Raw genomic sequence first — 15,891 nt, forward strand, 5'->3', positions numbered from 1 at the left:
AAAATGGTGGCCATTAATATGAACACTGAATAGTGCACTCAATTTATTATTTTAACTGTACCTAGCTACGAAGTAGAGCAAGGTGTTTTGTTTCCTTGTTTGTTTTTGCTTTAATGGGAAAACATGAATTATAGGGCTCACTTTCAGATGTTAGAACATTATTTCCTTAACCTGGCCCCAAGAGAAAGACTCTTTCATTATAGTCCTAGATTTTGATTTCAGTACAGGTAGTTGGGGAATGAAAGAGTGGGTAGTACACCAAAGAATGAGTAACTCCAGCAAAGTACTATCTTCCCTCTGTAGTGTACTTTATAACTACAAAGCTTTCATACACAAGCTGATTGCCCAACTCCTCCAGCTTTCTAGGATATTTTATTTACTTATCTCCAAATGAAACTGCTCCAGAGCTCCTTTCTACGTGACCTGGGAAGTCCAGTGCCTTCCACAAGATTCTTGAGGGCAATAGGAATACATATATTTTCTGCCCTTCCCCTCCATATTCTGGATTCCCTCACACAATCTCACCCGTGAAGGCCATTTGCCTGCTGTCCTGCTGTGCCTCTGACACTGGCCACAAACTCACCTCTTTCATTCCTAAGTATGATCTCCAAAAACAAGTCAAAATATACAGCAATAAACTTTAGTGGAAGGGGGTGGAGGGGGAGGAGGATACAGGATAGCACAAAAACAGCTGCATTTAAATATTAGACACTAAAATTTTCCTATGGGCAATATGCTATGATAGTTTTTGACTTGTCCTATACTGTCCTATCCTGTCCTGTCCTATCCTATCCTATCCTATCCTATCCTATCCTATCCTATCCTACTCAGTTTTAAAAGTGGTGGAGCCACTACCAAACTGATTTTAAGGATGAAGAAATGGAATCATAGACAGGTTGAGTGATTTTCTAAGGTCACACAGATAATGACAGAGTCTGTTTTAGAAGCCAGACTCATTTCCATCTCTTTCCCACTTGCTTATCAAGAGTGATAGCAACATGAATGTTTTGGATGAATAGTATTTATTAAAAAGATACAGATCTCTGGTCCCACTCTGAAGTATGGAATCAAAATCTCTAGAATTGGATATAAAAATATGCAATTTTAAAAAGGTCCTGTAGGGAACTGGTATAGACCAAATTAAGTGGATCATTCGTCTAAGTGCTTTATATGAGACAGAGGGGTAGGAGGAGGATGAAGATGATGAGAAAGGAGGGGGTAGGGGAGTGGGGCAAGAGAGAGAGAGGAAAGGAGGGGTGGGGGAAGGAAGGGTAAGGAAGGGAAAGGATGGGAGGAGGAGAGGAATACAAGAGACAAATGTTAATGCTGGAACTTAATGGAGGTTTGAGGAAGAGTTTCACTGTTTTTTTTTTTTTTTTTCAAAAGGATTTGAGGGAATATAGAAGTCAAATACAAATGAACATTGCACAATTATAGGTAAAGCAAGAACAAAGATTGAGCAACAGAATAACTAAGCCTGCAAGAAAAGTCACTTGGCTTTGCATTGGACTCTAATTCTTCCAGTAGCTAAAATCAATTAAAACAGTGTTTTGAAAAGTTTTTAAATCTGACAGCATTAATTTGGTTCTAATTCTCCCAGCATCTGAGCAAAAGAAAAGATGTCTATTGCATTTTTATTTTCTAACTCAGAACTCAAAGGAGCTGCTTATACATATGGTCAAAGTGCAGAGAAAGTCTACGAGTTTGGAAACAACTTTCACATCTCTTTCCCAGGCCAGCATAATCCTGTGATTGTATTAACACCACCAATTGAGTATCTACTGCACATTAAGTGTGATAAATAGGTTATCCTATGTAATATTCATGAAACTTTGTGGATGCACCCCCATCTTACGGGCAAGAAAACTCAAGGCTGGTGATTTCACGCAACTTGTCCGAAGGACTGAGTATAAAGTAAGTGGCAACACAGGACTTCAACCGCAGATAGTTCATCTCCAGAGGCTATGCCCAGCTGACTCTCGGGCAAATGAGCAAGTGAAATAACCATGACATATAAGCAAGGCTCAGCAAATGGAGAGAAGGAACAGTATGTGGGAAAACCAGAAATCAGGCTGAATCAGCAATTGTTTACCAGGGAGTGGCAGTGGACAGCCCCTCTGCTGGGATGTAATTCATCTGAGCCAATCAAGGCCATATCTTAACTTATCTTGGCTCCCAGTAACAAGCCTTCATGTAATAGTCATGCTAACTGACAGAGGCTTGTTTTCTTAAGAAATATGAAGAAACCCAGGACCACCAGTTATAAAAGGTGGAACACCAGACTTTGTCATTATTTGAACTTTGACAGGCTCACAAATTAGTCATCCCCACCGATCAGTGGATTCGCTAACATTAGCTAGTTAGACAAAACTATATGGACATCTTCACTTGAAAGCAAATCCTTTATATTAGACAAACTGTACAACATTAAAAAAATTCCTACTCTTTGTGATAAATTTCTGAGACATCTGTTGTAGTTCATCAGATGTCTTTGAAGTTGACAATTATTTTTGTGTGGATTTGAGATGAACACATTTAAATATTTATTATGTGATAATTAGCATGTAATTAAAATATATGAGGCAATCTTTTAAAGTATAGATTGAAGGCTAGGGAGTTTTCATACCCTTTTGTAAGCTCAGTCTCCTTTCATAAATAATTTGGACTCCTGAATTTGTCTCACAAGTCTAAGACCTGAAAGATTTTATGACACTCTGAGTTTTTTGGTGTAAATCGGTAAGCCCTTATGAAGATATTAATGCCTTATATATAAAATCAGTCTCATCTATAGTGTTTAATGCTATATACACTGGTATTTTTGTTAACTTTGAATTATTCACATTAGACAAATATATACAATAATATATTCTCTGTGAAGCATGCAGGACACAATACTCAGCACTTAGTAAATGCTAGAAATGTTTCTCTCCCTTTTTCCTTTCCAAACTTAGACCCTTCTCCATTGTATCACCTATGCCTGTCTCTGCTCTGTGCTCTCTTCTAGACCATTTTCACACTTCCTTCTCAACATTGCCTTTAACTCCAAAGTGAAAATGGTTTGAAGTTGCCTTTTTGGCAAAGGAAGCTCAAAAGAGAAAATATTCATTGTAATTACGTTTGTTAGGCACAAACACGTGAAGCATTTTTTGTATTTACTCTTTAGATAAAGATGGCTGTGATCCCTGGTAGTCACATGAGTCACCAGAAGAAATATCACCCAATTCTTCATTTCTATCTTAAAATGGTAGTAATTTAAGCTCCATGAGAGACTGGAATATAATGTGAGCTGTAAAATGTGGACTCCCTCTGAAGATGAATCCTTGAGGTGCTTTACATGATTAGATGTTAGGATCTATTCTATGAAAGGAAAGGTTGTTTTTGTAAGTGCCTGGCTAGAAATAATTCTTTATTTTCTTTTGCAAGACTTTGGTTTTGCTTCAGATGCTGTCTCTCTGTTCTAAGTACCATCCACTGCTGCTTGCTGTATTTTTTCTGTGTTGTTTTCGGTAAGATGAGCACCACAGTCAGAATGGCACCATGCTGCTGAAGCTGACACCAAGCACTTTTGGTGGTCCTCAGAAAACAGCATCACTTTGTTCTGTGTTTAATGCCTAAGATGTAGAATCTGCCGGGGCACCTGCCATTTTATACAACTCTCTAATCTTCCTCTTTATTAGCTGTCTGGCAACATTATCACACTGGCTGCTTGGTTTAAATCTTGTTCACTCTTGTAATATAAAAAGACAAGAGAATGTCCCTGAAGATAGAAACTTAGTCTCTTGTACTGTAGACAGTTTTTTTTTTTTCAATGTAATTTTCCTTGAAACAAAGATTCTTTTATATTTCCACAGGAAAAGAGAGTATCTCTTTGCCTTCTAAGTAAATATTTTGCATTACAATTGTCCAGATGTGCAAGATGCCTACTGAAGCTTTCTGTTTAATGACTAGCCCTTTAGATCAGTTGTTTAAAAAGGCATACGCTATAGTACATATTCTCATTCACTTATTTATTTTATTCATTCAGACAACGTTTATTGGTTCTTGCTATGAATCACAGACTATGCTAGGTACCGTGAATACCAAAAAGAATAGCATGCTTTTGAGAAAACAAGTAGGGAAGATAAGCTCACAAAGACATAAACGACAACACAACATGGTAGGTATTATGATAGGAATAATAACCAAATGTCCTGGAAATACTAGGATTTCTGTCTAAGTATGAACAGGGGAGTATAAGATTTCACAGAGGAGGAAGAGATATTGCCACATAGTCAGTGTGTGCCAGAGAGGTTAATAAAGAAGGACATTCTTACTAGAAAAGATCTGAAGAGTTTAGTTTGGTTGGAACAAGGAGCTTGGGAGGGACGACCAGGACAGGAGACTGGATATGTCACTTGGATCAGAATGTGAAAAGTTAATTGGAACTTATTAACTGCAACTAATCGCCTAGGTACTGGATAGCCAATAGAAATATAGCTAAAAGCTAAGAGTTGGATCTGGGCTGAAGAGATAGTCACTATTATATATGAACAATCATTATCAGAAAGCAAATCTACAACATCCTATGATACAAGATCCTGGGTCCACACTTCTGTCCTAAAAAGGAGTTCCAAAAGACCTAGGTAAAAGTTGATCACAGAGGGGCACCTGGGTGGCTCAGTGCTTAAGCATCTGCCTTTGGCTCAGTCATATCCCGGGGTCCTGGGATGGAGTCCCACATCAGGCTCCTTGCGGGGGACCTGCTTCTCCCTCTGCCTATGTCTCTGTCTTTCTCTCTATGTGTTTCTCATGAATAAATGAATAAATAAAATCTTAAAAAAAAAAAAAAACTGATCACAGAGGTGGCAGGTGAGGAGTAAAAAGGAAGTTGTTGAGGGTCTGGGAGAAAGCCAAGCAGGGAGGATAGAGAGAAAAGGAGGTCATAGGAAGTTTATTTGGTTTTAGGGTTTAATCTTCCCCTTCAGTGTTAAAAAGTAAGAACAAGAGCTAGAAAGTACAAAGCTCTACCTGCCCTGGGTCCTTTTTGTTTCTCTCCTCCCCTTCTTTCTATAGGGATTATACCTAGTTTGAGGCTAGTCCAGAGACCTAAGAGGCAGAGAGAGGAAGGAAAGGGAAGGCATATCTGGGCAGAGGATATATACAAGTCTGTGTGTGCCTGGGAAAACATGGGGAACATAGTAAAAAGCAAGCACTGATTCAGACTTTTCCCAGGAGAACTGTGCTGCTTTCCAATGAGGTGTTAGAACTTTGCCCTTACTGTTTATGGGGTCCCTGAACTTTTCACAATGTTAAATCTGGGGTCACATTTGGCTCCAATTGTTGTTATTCCTTACATTCTTCTTATTGCTTAAAGCAGTCAAAGCCTGTTGTTTGCTCTTGTAATCTCTGCTGCTACTCACCAACTACAGCCTGCTTGCCTGGTGGTCTTTGCATTTCTGGAGTAGAAACTGGGCATAACATCATCCAGGTTATAAGAAACAAGAACCTGAAACATAAACTGGTTGATCTCCCAGTGCTAGTGTTTCTTCTGTATTTCACCCCTGTCATATGATGGTCAAGCTACATTTGAAAGATGTAGGGGCATCTAGGTGGCTCAGTTAGTTGAGCATCAGACTCTTGGTTTTGGCTCAGGTCATGATCTCAGGGTTGTGAGATCAAGCCCGGAGTCATGCTCTGAATTCAGCAAGGAGTCTGCGGAGATTGTCTCTTTCTCAGTCTTCCTCTGTCCCTCCCCTGACTTGTGTGCACACGTGGGCACTTTCTCTCTCTTTCTCTATCAAATAAATAAGTAAATCTAAAAAAAGAAGAAGAAGAAGAAGAAGAAGAAGAAGAAGAAGAAGAAGAAGAAGAAGAAAGGCTGCTGTAGAGGAACTCGCTAGTTACCTGTGCCCCAGGACAACCACGTTTTACAATAATGTTCCTCATATTCAATTGAGTAGTTTCCTTGAGACTTCTGGTTTCTTTCTTTCTTTCTTTCTTTCTTTCTTTCTTTCTTTCTTTCTTTTTTTTTATTTAAATTCAATTTGCCAACACACAGTATGAGAGCCTTCTGGTTTCTTATATTATCACCATAGGCTTGATTGCATAGGCTTGATCGCACCTCTCTTCCACGTTAAATTCCTTTTGATATTTGAAAACAGCTAACACATTTCTCAGCTTCTTCAGAGTGAAAGGAAATGAACATTGAAGGACTCACTCATCAGATATTAAGCTGGGATCATCACTCAAATTAACTCCTTTATAGGAAAATTAAAATGAAGCACAATATTGAAGCAAACAAACCAGAAAAACAAACAAACAAACAAACAAACAATAAAAGAGGAAGTGATTTTCCCCAGATAAATGGCAAGGCCAGGATTTAAATTTTTTTTTTTTTAATTTATTTACGATAGACACAGAGAGAGAGAGAGAGGCAGAGACACAGGCAGAGGGAGAAGCAGGCTCCATGCACCGAGAGCCCGACGTGGGATTTGATCCCGGGTCTCCCGGATCGCGCCCTGAGCCAAAGGCAGGCGCCAAACCGCTGCGCCACCCAGGGATCCCAAGGCCGGGATTTAAAGCTAGAATAAATTGCAAATTTAGGGGAGCTTGGGTGGCTCTGTCAGTTAAGCGTCTGTTGGCTCTGGTCATGATCTCAGTGTCCTTGGGTCCAGCACCAAGAGGGGCTCCATGCTCAGCGGGAGTCTGCTTCTCCCTATCCCTCTGCCCTGCCCCTCACCCCCCACCCCACTGCTCGAACTCTCTTCATGATCTCTCTCCCTGTCTCAAATACATACATACATACATACATACATACATACATACATACATATTTGAAAAAAGCACATTTAAATTTGGCTTTTAGTTTTATCAAAGTAATATGGCTTCATAGTTTAAAAAGCCATCTAATGCTATACTATAGTAATAACATTCTAATAATAATCACCTGCCTCATCACCTGACTCCATTAGAAGTGAGTCCACTGCTGGGTCCACTGTGCATGTTGTCTCTGCTTAACTAATAGCCTCACTTGCATCCATCCCTGCCTTTACTGTTGGGCATGTATAGACATGTACATGTACTATATATAAGTTATGTATTCATATACAGAATATATATGGCTAGGACAAGATTTGTTAACATTCGAATATGCTTAGCATTTCTATAATCTGCCAATTCCCAAGATTCAAATTCTGAATGAATGTCATTTTTACTAATTGGGCTTATTTATTTGGTATGTTAAGTTACTCGGAAAGTTCTGTCAAGCCACTAATGATAAACCTAAGGCTGCCTTAATTTTTTAATTTCTCTCATTGGAAAACTTGGAGTATATGCCAAGCTAAAATCAGAAAGGTATGAGGGATAGAAGGAAGGTTTTAGGCAGAGATATTAGGTCAAACTACATTATAAAATGTTGGGAAGAAAGTGTGTGGGGGGGGAGAGATATTCAACAAAAAGCTGCGAAGAACCTGTGCTTAAGGGGAATTTAATGGTTTGACATGTGATAAGACTCGAAACATTGCATTGTGAATACCCTGATAGAGGAAGGGAATTATGAAAATGGTTGCTGTGGTTCACAAATCTGATCACCCTAAGTCATCTTGAGAGAGCGAAATGAATACTGGAATTTCTCTTTAATTAATAATCATCCTCTAATCTGTGTTTCTTTGAATGACACTCTGCACAAAACTGGGTCAAAATAGGTAATTTACAGCCTTCTGCATTTGTGATGCTCAAAACTAAACACAATGCTCCCAGGGTGAAAATATTAAGTAGCCCTGACATGAAAATAAGAGCTACATCCTATTTTCAAATACACAGGAAGGACAAAAGGAAATTAGATTCAGAATCTGTAATAAAAAGGAAATTAGGATTTTTTGTAGCCTTTCATCTGTATTTAAAAAAAAATGAGTCCATTCTTAATATTTAGCCTCTGGACTGTTGCTCTCTGCTAAGGAGATAAACATATACTCATATTTTCAGTTGATCTTCTCTTTCCTCACTGGTACTTCTGATGGTTTAGGCTGCAAATCATTAAACCCAAGTCATCCCAGCTAAATGAAATGTTTAAATGATACTTTTTGACCACCCCTACATACATTCTAAAAAAAAATATGTGTGTATACAAGTATATACTATGGCAATGAGTTGATTTTAATCTATTTATTATTTCTCTATTCCTGTAGCAGAGTTTGCAAAATCAGAACAAGAGAATTCAGCCCAAAATCCAATAATATTTGTTTTCTTTCTGGTCACCTTCAGGATTTTAATTTTTTTTCTGGGTCTTCTACAAATGTCAGTGGAATTCAGTGAGCTGGAAGAGAGGTAGGGATTCAGTGTTCTTGACAAGGTTTAGAGTCAAAATAAACTGCACAATATTTATTTAGAACCTTATAAATATGGTAAAAATACAAAGAAATTGTAGCCATAAGCTCTACTCTTATGGAATTCATAATATAATTAAGGAAGTAAGATGATTTGAGAAGTGCCTAACAGTAGAAGAGAAAAATAACAATTTTAGTCAACAGGATGGTATCAAATGCAGTGTTTCAGAAATAGTTTCCATTCCAAACAAAAGACCTTCCTAATGTGACTATGGGCCCTATTTCATGACTAGTGAACTAAATGACTTAAAACAGTTGCTTAACCTTTGTGGGTCTGAATTTCATTATCTGAAGAAAAAAAAAAGGCTAAAATGAATAATAGTTGAACTAGTTTTTAGACCTAAAAATCTGTAACTGTGACTCCTTTTCATGAGAAGGCCATGAATATACCTAGAGGGGCTAAAGCAAGCCATCAGAAAAGCCTACATTCAGTAAGTGACAGAGTGTCCATGGAATATTGTAGAAATAGATTGGGTGTCAGAAACAGGTTCAAAAGTGGGGTACTTCAATAAAATATTTAAGTATTTCCTGGAGGTGGTTTTGGAGTCATCAATAACTTATTTTTCTTTTTTTATTTCTCCTTAATTACTATACTTTCACAAGATTAGAGGTAATTAAGTTTTACCATTTATCTGTGGAATCCAGTGTAGGGACCATAATTTCATTTCAACCAATAATGTTTAAAACCCTTGCAGATGAGAACGCTTGCACAGAGCCGCACTCCCCTTTCATCCAAGTGCATCTATGTGTAAGTTTGGTTTTGAATCTTGCTAGCTCAGAGGCCAAATTAAGAATTTTTAGTGCCATCTTGTCCTGCTTAGACTATGACATACCTGGTAATTTCTGAGACTGAATTGGAAATGTCATTTTCTTCAATGGATCAGAACAGGTTCCTGCCCTATAGAAAGTCTAAGTTTAACATATTTACATACTTCCCAGAATGTGTGTTAAAATGAATCTTGCCTGTGAAGCCGGCAAACTTCTCTTCCTTATGTCATCAATCCAGTGGACTTTGCAGTATCTGTTGCCTCTCTCATGGAGACTAAATAAAATGGGATCTTTTTACTTAGACCTCTTTCTTTTGAGTTCACCTAAGAGTTCTAGGCCCAAGAGGTTGCTGTTGGATATATATTGGTGACCTGGTGTGAGATCACAGGCCAGTCTAGGTGAGGGAAGGCTGACTGTTCCTCTTCCTTGATACACATGGACAATACATACACAACACTACAGATCTCACCAAGAGGAGGGCTCTAGGTCCATCCCTTTATAATGCTCTTCCACTCTGTCCTTCAGGTTTCCTAACATTTTACTGTTATGAAAGAATGGTTTCCAGCCTTTTCCAGCCTTTCCTCAATGTTTTCTCTCTCCCACCAATCTGCAGCCTCTCCTCTGTCTGTCAGGCTTCACATCACCATGAATGAAGGGACTCTGCACACAAAGGCACAGACAATGCTAGTTTCTGTATGAGCAAGATTTGAAAGTTGGCACCAAACCTCTCCTTGGAAGCAGTGACTCCTTTATTGCTATTATTTCCCTCCTTTTTATAGCAACCATTCAAATTGCTTATTTCCCTCACCCTGGTGCTATTTATCAAAATCTTATATTTAGGAAAAAAAAGTAGATTCAGTTTGTTCCAAGATGTCACATTTTGATGGGCCAGGTTATCCATATTTTCATATGGAACAAATTTACCATATAATGAATACATCTCTGATGTTGAAACATTAAAGATCAAGTCCGTGAGAGAAGTTTAATTCAGAGAAGTAGAGATGCTGCCTACCTCTAATAATAACGTTTTACAATAGTCATGAAACAAAGTAATAATGGCAACTATCTCTTTACTACGTTCTTACAATATGCCAATGTAATTTGTAAATACGTCATCTCATTTATTCCCCAACAACCATATGAGATAAAGACTCTTTTTTTCTCTCATTTTACAACGAGGGAAATCAAGTATTAGAGATGCTAATAAGTTCACTCAACACACAAATAGTAGATGAGTAAACAGGATTGAAATTCAGGCAATCTGATTCTAGAGCCTAACTTCTCAACCACTACTTACTGCCTCTCAGTAAGTATTATAATTAAATAGATTGATGGCTGAGATAATATAGGACTATTTTAATTTAGGTTAGTTAAATTAAATTAGATCAGCAGACAGACACTAAAGTCCCTTCCCAATTATCACAGTTAAGTTTCTGAAAGCACACCTCTGGTAGCAGAATTTTCTACTGAGGACCTCGGGACCTTATTTTTTTTAAATGAGTTAGGGGAAATCAAGGATAGTAAAGGAGTACTTGAGAAAGCCCTTTTAAAATAAGTATTCTGAAAGTAAATAAATATTTTAAAAATAAGGATACCAGTGTTCGTTAAAATGGAACAATAAAATAGCCCTACAAGTTATAACAATATTTATCTACTTTAATATAAGGAGTATTCTACTATCAAATTTCCATTCACTAACTCTTGCTCAGTCTCTGCTTCTCATGAAATTTGCTTCAATCTACCACTGTTGTTCTTACAAAGGGCCATTCATATGCATCTGTAATGCCTTGTTCATAGTGTAATACATTTGTTCTTCAGAAAGTCTTAAGATTGCTAACAAGGTAAAAAGAACTATACACTAGAATTTTGAGGAAGAGTAGCTGATATTATAGAGTACTGTATATAGATATATTTCTAAACTACACAATGATAATCTACATATAATAATACATATCACAAAACAGTGAAAGGCATTACACAATGCATCATTATGTAGAAAGGAGTCTTTTCCTTATTATCACATTGATGATTTCCTTTTTGCCCCAATTATTTGGGAGTAGATATATTTGAAAGCCTATTAGGCTAAGCAACATTGTGGAAACACTGTTCCTTTATCAAATACAGCAAGCTAAATTGAAAACCTGTAATAAGAGGTGAAAGTTTGTTACCTGAAACAGTGAGAAAGGTTGGAAGATGTAGGATTAAGGATACGGTGAGAGTGAGCCAAACAAAGTATAAACGATGGAATATCAGATGGCAGGGTTTATATACGATATGTAAGTAATAAGTATTTACTGAAAAAAACCATAATGGTAAATGGATGGATTAATGGATTCGTGGGTGAACGGATAAATGGATGGATGAGGTAGAAAAATACTGAATATTTCTAACTCTATAATTTTGACAAGGATTTAATCAGGAATAATATTTGATTGCTATATTGCATTCTGTTACAATCTCTGTTAGACTTTTCCATCCATGAGTATGAAAAATAAAAACATAATGTCCTCTAATCACTATCTGTGAGAAGCTAAGGATATATTTTGTTCTGCTTCTTTTATACTGTTTCATATTAACAAGACATTTTAAAACATCATGAAAAGTACCAACCTTGAAAGCTGCATTTTGTTTTTCTCTTCTCACCTAAAAAAAATGAAAAAGACAAGAAAAAAAAATGGAAATTTAAGTGAAAGCCAATTAAGGCAGCACGGCAGGAAGAAGAGATTTTTAAGAAAACTTTTACCCATTTTCCCTTGACAAAGGAGATACATTTAACTGTGAAGACAGAAATACTCTGATAAAACTTTTTCTCCCCCAAATAGTTTTTTTTAATATTTTGTGTTTTTTGTACTTCATAATAGTTTGCTTTTTAAAATTTTGGGAAGCAAAGCAATTATTAATGACAATGAGAAAAAACTACAGAAGGAATGCTTAATAAAAATGATAAAACTAAATTGCATATAAGAAGAAAATATACAGGCAGCAATTAATCAACCCATGGAAATGTGCCATCTTGATAAGATTTTTTGATAAATTCAGACAAAAGTATATGAAGAGGCTATTATAATTTATTCTCAGGTTCTGTATTTCTATTCTTGAATGCTGATCAGAACATAGGCTTTTGCTTCTTCTCTCTCTTTGCTCCCCCAATAATCTGTTCTCCTTATGGACCAAGTGATTATTGTGTTGTTTATAATAACTGTTCTACATTCCTTATGGAAATTGTAATTACGATGCTGAATATTCAAACTGCAAGCCACTTTTCTCAGGGAAATTGTAATTATGATAATGCAGTATTTACCCAACCAATGTTTTCTAGTCATTGTTCTCTTTCAGGAATGAGGAGGTGAGAGAAAAGCACTGAAATAAAACATCCTGTTGGGATCACACATATGTATTCTGGAAAAGCTTAATAATAATCATAACAATAACCAATAATTGCTATAGGGCAGGCATGGTACAATCAGGCTGACATGTATAGGACATACGTGTGTATTGCATGCAGGTGTATATAAATTATGTATGTTTCTCAACCTTCATACCAAGCCCATGAGGTAAGTTATATTACTATGCCAATTTTATAAGGCTCAGGAATATTGAATAATTTGCCTAATATCACACAGGTAATAAATAGTAGAGTAAGGTTTAAACCCGGGTCTGTCAGATTTGAAAGTCTATTTATGAGTTCATTGTCAAAAGCCTTTGTTTCACTCACTGGTATCCATGTACACTGGTGAAGTGATTCCCTGGAAGTCTGTCTTTTCCAAAACCAGTGTTTCTTTAGTCTCTGTGAAGTATAGTCTGCTCCCTGGCAGACAGATCCCGGCTACAACCCCTACTGTTAAAAAGTGGAATTTCTACCCTCACCTCGAGAATGGAATACGCCTCTGTACAGAGTGAAATTCAATGCCATCTTTTTGAAGGGCAATTTGGCATTATTCATTAAGATTAAAAATTTCCATGCCCTCTGATCCAACAGTTACACTTCCAGAATTTATGCTAAAGGTATACGAGTAGTCAATACAGCATGGCTTTAAATAGTTAAAACCTGGGCAGCCCCAGTGGCTCAGCAGTTTAGCACCGCTTTAAGCCCAGGGCCTGATCCTGGAGACCCGGATGGAGTCCCCCATCAGGCTTTCTGTATGGAGCCTGCTTCTCCCTCTGCCTGGGTCTCTGCCTCTCTCCCTCTCTCTGTGTCTCTCATGAATAAATAGAAATTGGTTTAGAAATAAAATCTTTAAAAAAAATAGTTAAAACCTATAGAAGCAGCCTGAATGTCCATCAAATAGTTTGTGGTACAATAGAATACAATAGGATATTAAAGTTATTAAAAAGCAAGGTTCACATTAAGTGTTCTGGAAAAATGCCCACAAAATACCGTTAAAACAGCAAGTTGTGAAACAGTATATATAATATGATTTTACTTCTGTTAAATATATACATTTATTTATATAGTAATATCTGATTTTGCAAAGAACAAAATCTAGAGGAAAAGACACCAAATACTTAAAGTCATTCTCTTTTAGTAATAAGTTGAAGAGGGAACTTTCCCCCATGATTAATGAATTCTCAGTGCTTGAAATGTTTAATAGTGAACACACAGTTTTTTTTTTTTTAATTTTTATTTATTTATGATAGTCACAGACAGAGAGAGAGAGAGGCAGAGACACAGGCAGAGGGAGAAGCAGGCTCCATGCACCGGGAGCCTGATGTGGGATTCGATCCCGGGTCTCCAGGATCGCGCCCTGGGCCAAAGGCAGGCGCCAAACCGCTGCGCCACCCAGGGATCCCCAACACACAGTTTTTTGATAAGCATAAAACAAATTTTGAAAAATAAAAAAGAATCAAGTACACCCCAAAAAAACCACAAAAATTATATTATTTCAAAAAGAAAGCCAATAAAACAAAGTAAAATCCCATGTCAATCACTGAAACATCTTAGTAAGTGATCCCCTAGGCAAAATAGGAACTGGATCTCTCCTAACTCATCTCATCTACCTGCCTTACTTCCACTTTGCCAGATCTCTACAGGGCCCCAAGCAAGGATGGAAACTCACTAGAAATCAGCAGAAATCGTTTAGGATTTTTCCAATATTAATAAGCAGTGACTGATACAAGTACATTTTGGGTATGTTTTTAAATCCCATAATTGCAAGATAGGTATTTTACTTTCAGTTTTATAAATGAGTAAAATTAAGATGACTGAAATAATTTATTTACTCAAATGTTCCAGGTTAGCCTGTGTTCTTTTTTTAACTTGGCATATTGACCAGCCTTACTCAAAAAAGAAAATAAGATTAAAAGGAAGCTCAAAAACTAAATCAAAAGAGTGCATAAAGGCAGGAACAAAAATATATAATTAGTGATTTTTTTTTTAACAGACTACATAGAAGCAGACTTCTAGCCACTGGCTTACCATCTTATGGAGCCTGAAGACTTTCAAGATCTGTTCTTGGTTCTCCTCTAAGCTTTACTCTATCTTAGATAACCTGTCCAAGGAGTTGCATTCCCCTCTCACATTCTTTTTTTAAGCCTTAGAACCCTTGTTCTTTTAGTGGAACCCATTTATTTCATATGGGCCACACAATATACAATTCTGCTCTCCTACATACGTAAAGATTGATGAGCTGCCCAATCTGATAACAACAGGGGTCAATGCCGAGCCTCAGTTTCAGCACTAGCCCTCAGGGAGAGCAACCAGCCACTTGATGGAAAGCTGATTATGACCCTGGACCTCTTCTACCTAAGAAGGAACAGTGATCCATTTTTGCTAAAACTGAGGCAAATTCCAAATACAGGTTTTCTTACTTGTCTTCAGGGCTTTGTTCAGCACCATAAACTGAGAACCTATGGAATGTCTGATGCATCAGTACACGATACTACATAGTATCACCTCAGACCAGTGGAAATACTTTGGACTTCAGCAGTGGGCACATAATCATGGAATCTACTTATCATGATTTGTATTACATGACCCAGAAGCTGCTGGCCTGACAGTTCAATGCAATCCCTTTTGGCAGTACAACTGAAACACCAGTGTTGAAGATGATATTTTTCAGTGATGGGGTGTCATTTAAAGGATCCGAGAAATATTCCAAATCAAGACCATTCTTTGATACTGCATCCCCAATAGACAAAATGAATACATGGGTCTAGGAACCAAGGAGAGGAAGTAGAAGTGGTTGAACTTAGCATCACTCCCAGTGGCCCACGTGGGGAATTTGTGCTTCCTATTTCCACAAATTTAGGCTCTGTGGATCCAGAGATCCTGATTCTTAGAGGGAGAATGTCTCTATGAGAGGACACAGTAGGAGTCTCATTAAACTTTAATGTATATTTTGTATCCAATCACTTGGGCATTCTGTGGCAGCTGACTGGCAACAAGAAGAGTCACCATACTGGCAGAGTAACTGACTGATTATTAGGAAAAAGTAGAGCTGCTGTCCTATAACAGGGGCAAGGAAGAATTTCTGGTATGCAAGTGGTTCATAGAGCATTTCTTAGGATTTTCTTGCTTTTTTTGATAGTAAATGGACAAGTACAGGAGCCATCACCTAAGAAGGGAATGGTGTGGAGAGGTTCAGATTCCTCAGTAATGATCTGTGCCAGGCCACAAGGTAAGCCACATCTATCAGTAGAGGAGCAGGCAGAGGAAGAAGGAATTCTAGAATGGGTAGTAGAAGATAGTAGACAATAGGAAGTTAATAAGTTTCAGTACTGTTGTGGTCTTGAGACTGGATGCACCAGCAGGGCTGTAGTC

At 37.5% G+C, this 15,891-nt stretch overlaps 1 protein-coding gene across 6 annotated transcripts in view; it reads right to left on the reverse strand.

Annotated features, from left to right (window-relative positions):
* The window catches only part of LINGO2 (leucine rich repeat and Ig domain containing 2), a 1,117,067-nt gene that overhangs the window by 365,587 nt on the left and 735,589 nt on the right, over positions 1–15,891 (reverse strand). For 5 of the 6 annotated variants that reach the window (XM_038552580.1, XM_038552579.1, XM_038552581.1 and 2 more), the window contains one exon: positions 11,742–11,774. The exons of the other annotated variant lie outside the window; for it this stretch is intronic. The gene's annotated coding sequence lies outside the window, so the exon portion shown is untranslated. The remainder of the gene's footprint in view (positions 1–11,741; positions 11,775–15,891) is intronic. 6 annotated transcript variants of the gene reach the window in all.

The sequence above is a fragment of the Canis lupus genome, chromosome 11 (assembly GCF_011100685.1).
Source record: "Canis lupus familiaris isolate Mischka breed German Shepherd chromosome 11, alternate assembly UU_Cfam_GSD_1.0, whole genome shotgun sequence".
Lineage (NCBI taxonomy): Eukaryota > Metazoa > Chordata > Mammalia > Carnivora > Canidae > Canis > Canis lupus.